The sequence below is a fragment of the Caretta caretta genome, chromosome 19 (assembly GCF_965140235.1).
Source record: "Caretta caretta isolate rCarCar2 chromosome 19, rCarCar1.hap1, whole genome shotgun sequence".
NCBI lineage: Eukaryota > Metazoa > Chordata > Testudines > Cheloniidae > Caretta > Caretta caretta.
The window spans coordinates 5,627,550-5,633,549 of record NC_134224.1 but is presented as its reverse complement, the minus strand read 5'-3'; the positions used below and the strand labels follow the sequence as shown (position 1 = coordinate 5,633,549).

Sequence of the window (6,000 nt, the reverse complement as noted above, 5' to 3'; positions counted from 1 at the left end):
CTGTCTTGTCTATTTAGGTTTAGAAGACCTTTGGGGCCAAGAATCTGTTATGTGTACGTACAGCACCTAGCGCCATGGGCCCTAGACCCTGGAGCTGGTAGGCACTGCTGGAATACAGATAATTACTATTAATAAGACAGCCAGGAGGTCTAAAGCAAATGATCAGAGCTTTCTTACTGCCCACCCATCCCAAGTAGTGATGGGCTTATTCTGCAGCAAGGAAGATTTAGGGGAAAAAAACAACTTTCAAACCTAAGGGTAGTTAATCTCTGAAACAGGCTTCCAAGAGAGGTGGTGGAATCCCCCTCACTGGAGGTTTTTAAGAACAGGTTGGAAAAAAACCTGTCAGGAATGGTCTAGGTTTACGTGGCCCTGCCTCAGCGCAGGGGGCTGGACTCTGTGACCTCTTGAGGTCCCTTCCAGCCCCACATTTCTATGATGGTGCTTCTTCTAGGCTCACCATCCACCACCTTTGGTTCAGCTTTGCTTTCTTCTTACCCTGAACCAGGCACTCCAGCTCCAACGTAGCCCATCGAAAACGGAGGCCCTGAGCAGCAATATTCAGCTCAGGTTCCAGATTGTCCCAAGTTTTTGGGAACTGGCTCTAGTGCTTTCACGTGCCCCCCATTATAAAGGGCTAAGGGCTGGATGTGGGGGTCAGAATCCAGGCTCGCCAAAGACTGGGAGTATTTGGCTTTGAGCCCCATGCCTAGTTACAGTGTTACGCTATTACAGACCCCAAACAATGTCTTTGCATCCTGACGGGAGTGAGGGAGAGAAGTGGGACCCCAAACCATGGATTATGAGGAATAAGGGGGAGAGGGAGTGAAGAGACGACCTAGTAAAGAACCATCCTCCCCACCCACTCAAAAAAAAAATGTGCTTGCCAAATAACGGTGATGACTGGTCCCCACATGCCTTGCATCTCACTTCTGAATTTCTTGCCTACCCCTGCTTTTGGCTGTGAGGAGAATTGGGTCAGGGAGGTAACCATGGAGATGCTTAAGCAAAGAGTCTACAGCTCCGCTCCTGTCTCTCTCCAGAAACCTTTAAAGATTAACTAGATTGTCGTCTCCTCGCACCAGGGATGGGATTTTGGGTTTGAAGCATTTGGGGCAGATTTCTTTTTTTGGGGAGGGGGAAAGAAGAGGTGGTGTGTGTGTGTGTTTTGGAGAAGAAGCAGGGGTGTCTTTTATTCCTGTTATACCTGGACAGCATTGTCGGACTCCTCTATTTGGTAAGATGCATCATTTTTTCTTATTACCCCTTTTCCTTAAAGGTGTGTGCGTGGGAGGAAGGAGAGTAGGGAGTAATAGCCCCGTTTCTCTTTTCAGGAGCATTTGCAGAGGTGAATATTTAATCAAATGCAACAGGGAATTAATTTTTCTAGACAATTTGTACCGTTGCGTGTTATACATCTGCTAAAGCACAAACAGGGAGATTTCTTTCCGTCTCCCTGTGGGTCTGTGTGTGTTTCTATTAAAGTGACAGATCAGCAGGAGAAATGCTACTAACATGATATGTTTCTTTCATTTTGATTGCCCTTATTTGATTTCCTACTATTCCATACGTCCTGAAGCGATTTTGCCAACGAAAGCCCTAGCACTGATTCCAGTCTGTGTAGAGACATGGAGCTCGTTTACTGGAGAACTTCTCAAAATGCTTTATTTTATTTTTTTCAACTGTAAGAATGGTGAAGGTCATTGATAAGCAACCAGATTAGGTTCTACAAGCTTGGTTTCCATCTCCTCTCTTTTCTTCTCCCCACCCTCCACTATTTTAGAGCAGCGATTCATGGTAGAGAAGGAAGGAAGCTTTAACGTAATCTAATCACTGATTGAGCATTGCAGTAATTTACTCTGAGAACGTTTAGTATTTTGCAATAAAATAAATAAAAATAGGAGAGAGAAAGGGAATTGGAAATTGCCTTGCAACCCCCCGCTTGGTTAAGGCGAGTGTGTGAGAGAGAGGGGGCACAAACCCCCCAAGTGCTGCGGATTTTGGACCAAGGATATTCTTGTGGTAATATGTTACATTTGCCAGGTTGGTACCAGTCAGAGCCTATGGCTTCTGTGTATGCTCCCCAGCTACTTGGGATATGTTCTGTAACCAAGCTTGTCTTGGTACAGCAGACAGCACGTCCTTCCAGTTCCCACCCCTGACTACTCGTTCTCCGAGGGAGCCATAAGAAGATGGGGAGAATGGATGGAGGTAAAATTAAGAGCAGGGTAACAAATACCCGTCCTCTACGCTCAGCAATACAAGAGCATGCTTTCCTTGTCCTTTGGCACAGCTTATTCTTTGTGTGCTGTATTGCAAGTGATCCTATTAGCTGTAATGATCTAATTTGTTACTACCGGAGCTTAGCAATTCTCAGTGGTGGAGGAAGAACAGCATAGGGAAAATAGCAGCAGGATCTTGTGTTTTTTCTGGCTTTATAACTACTAAGGATACTTAGCTTTTCAGCTGTAGTTCTCTTAGGAATGATGAAATGGAGTAAAAGGGAACCTTAGAACCCCCCCGTTTATCTTCTTATCAGTTTTGAGCCAATGCCCCAGCATGTTGCTATGGGGCACTGTGTTGCCAGGGGTACCCCTCTCAAATGACATTAAAAATGATGACACTGTGTGTGTGTGTGTGTGTGTGTACGTGTACATGTGCACGTGAAAAAGCTAGGGTGTTGCCCTTGTTAAATTCCAGTTGGGTGATTGCATTCTGCCTTCCCAAATTTTCCGCTGCAGTATCAGTTGAATACTGTATTGTTTACTTCCTGTCCTAACTGTGGTCCCAATCCAGCAAAGGCTCACACGTATGCTTAACTTGAACTACATGAGTAGTCCCCATTGAAGTCTTTGCAGGATCGGGGCCTGGTTTTTGTCATGTTGCTCCTGGGTGCTGTTAAACAGCTATTGCTCTCCACACCAGAAGCAATTGCATTTCAGTGGTAGGTAAAATGATCCATATTTTATAGGAATTTGCGATCATGAGATTTATATACACAAGATTTATAATTCAGGAGTTTGTTTCTGTTGAGTGCTGAGAGAGAACAGTCTCAGTTTCAGAAAAATTCAAGCTCTTCCAACCTACTACATGGGAACACTTCCATACCACCGGAGCTAGGCATCACTTCTGTTGTGTATTATTGTTCCAATTTTACAGATGGGGAAATCAAGGCACACAAAGGGGAAGCAACATGCCAAAGGCAACAGAGGGAGCCAGTGTTGACACTGTGATCAGAGCATTGGCCTCCTAGTGCTTTAACCACACAACTGAAGTGCTTCCCTGTTCTAGGAACATTACTGAGAATTATTTGGATTGCTGTAGCCCCTAGGAGCCCCAGGCCTAGTCCAGGACTCTGTGATGCTGTACAAACACACAACGAAAGGACTGTGCCTGCCCCAGAGAGCTTAGGGCGATTCTTCCAGAGCAATGGTTGAAGCCCCCTCGCTGGTAAATAACAGCTGACCTCCATCTCCATGATTGGTGGAGCTGTATTAGATAATTGGTGAGTATTTGGACATCCAAGGTTTGAGTGAAAATATCTGCGGATCCCCAACATTTTACATAGTTTAGCATGAATGATCGCTCACCTGAAATGTCCTGTTTTCCTATGGAAAAATGTCTGCCATCCTGGTACGGACAGAGAAACAATGCCATTCGGAGTTTGTACGGGACCCAGCACAGTGGGGTCCTGGTGGTCCAGGACTAGGGCTCGTAGGTGCTACGATAATACAGATAATTAATAATAGTGCCGTGTGATTGCAGTAGACACTCACACATCTGGCCTATCCACTACCAGATGACTGAAGAGAATAGTTCGTGAACAGTCTCCGGATTGAAAATTCTTGATACAAATTACATAGTGACTAATGAACAGTCTGAAGAAGATCAGCATCAGTTCACTAAGGAACAAAGGGGGAGGGCAGGGGGTAAATGAATAACATATTCATTGTGCCTGACCCATCAAAACACTTAAGTGTGTGCTTAACTCTAAGCACAGGATGCACCCCAATGACCGCATTGGAGCAACTCCCCATGTCGAAAACGAAGCCCACAGTTAAGTGCTGTGCTGGATTGGGGCCTTCACAAAGAATTCAACGAGCTCTGCTCAAGGCATTTAAATCCCTGGGAAATAAGCCAGCAGGCAACAATCCTGCACTGGCCCCTGGGGAATGGGCTAGCTTGGCCACCTAGGTCTCTTCTATCTCTGATTTCTATGCTCCAGTAAAATGAAGGGTTTGTAAACCCCCAGAACAGGGCAAGGGGAGCCCATCAGGATCTAGCCATCCCAATATCCTCTTTAACGTGGGTGATACCACCCGACTGCAGGCACGATCCATTGTGCTCCTTCAGCATTGCCAGGAAAAAAGGCCATCTGCAAAGCAGTTACTGCTCCCCAGAGGGGAAGCTAATGACTCAGCAGGAGCACCTGACAGTCTTGAAGCTTCCTGAAGTCCTGAATTGTAGATTTCCTTCCCTGCCAGCAGCTGTTGCCCCCTCCCCCACAGAACCCCAGCTGGGGAGGTGTCAGGACACAGGCACAGGGGCAGCGAGCCCCCTTTTTAAAAAGCTGTGACCAGGTGTCAGATCAGGTCCTGGCCATGTAGGTTTCAAAGGAATGGGAAGCTGTAAGGCAGAACCCTCTAAAGGCTTTCAAGGCTGTGGTCATTCCAGGCTGCATGGCAGCCAGAATCTCTCTGTGTGTTGGACCCAGAAACCCAGTCCAAGGTTTACCTGCCACTCTGCAAAGGAGAAAGCTGAGCTGATGAAGTCTCTGCTGGCGCCAGACAGGTAAAGGGCTCCCCCATCTGCTGAATTAACGTGCAGAGAAGAGACAAACCCGGTCTGGAGTTCTGCGGTCTGGGCAGTCTCCCAATCAAGTCAGTTCTGAAATAAGTAGCGCCCCTGGGTTGAATTCTGCTCTTGCTTACACCAGTAGATTTACCCGCAAGTTACACCTGTATAGTAGGGAGGACTTTGGCCCTCTAGTTTGCACACACAAAGTACCTTTTATCCATCTTATCTTAAAGAGCTTTGCAAAGGAGCACCACTAGTTTACAGAGGGGGAAACAGAGGCACAGAGAGGTAAAGTGACTTGCTCCAGATCACATGGTGGGTCAGTGGCAGAGTTGGGGATGGAGCCCAGCCCTTTGCTCTGGCCAGTGGCTGTGTTGCCTTCTCTGTTTCCATAGGGGGTATTGCCTGTAAGTTTGAAGGGATTTTTGACAGAGAAATTGCAGGTGAGAAGCTTATAAGCGGCAGCTTGTTTTTCAAGGGTCTTGAGCATGGTCATTTCAGAGTTGTCCTCTTTTTGTCATGTCTGAAGGCTTATTGATAGTAACCCCTTGCAATGATAGAGCAGCTGTCTTCTGAGGATCTCAAAGCACTTTGCAGACCTTCTGCTCATGGAATCAGGATGGGAAGTGTCTTAATAACATTTGCATATAGAGTTGTTGCTCGACCTGAATGAATAATTGATTCGGGGTCAAGCTATAAAAATCTGGGGGAAAAATGCTTTGGTTTGAACCGAAACTCATTTTTCTATGTCCCCTCCCCCCCTCAATTGAAAAATAAAAAAATCATTTTGGGTCAACTGAACCATTTTATGAGCCACAAAATGAATTTCTCATTTGCAGTCACTTTCAGCTGATTCATCCCTCTTTTTAGCTGGCTAAATTTCTAAATGAAATGCTGTTTCGAAATGAAAAATCATTTCAAAATGAAAGGTTTCAACTTTGCACGAAACGACTCACCAACTGCAGAGACTGTCCTAGATTGAGGCAGCTTGGATATGGGGGGGTCCAGAGACAGGGTTGAGTCAAGGATGATGCCCAGGTCATGGGCCTGCATGTGGTGCTGTCCATAGCTTTACCTGGAGTTCATCTTGCAGCTTGTCTAGGAACTAAAAGTAATGGGAGTGCCTTGGCATAAAGGAGAGGGAGAATCTGGCCCTGGAGCAATAAACCTCATGGCTAGGTAGCTCATTGTTGAGTCTCAGGG

General features: G+C 46.1%; 1 protein-coding gene across 1 annotated transcript in view; it reads left to right on the top strand.

Annotated features, from left to right (window-relative positions):
* The first annotated feature begins 908 nt into the window (after window positions 1-908).
* The window catches only part of RIMS3 (regulating synaptic membrane exocytosis 3), a 41,368-nt gene continuing 36,276 nt past the window's right edge, over window positions 909-6,000 (top strand). Inside the window, exon 1 of the mRNA XM_048825704.2 lies at window positions 909-1,237. The gene's annotated coding sequence lies outside the window, so the exon portion shown is untranslated. The remainder of the gene's footprint in view (window positions 1,238-6,000) is intronic.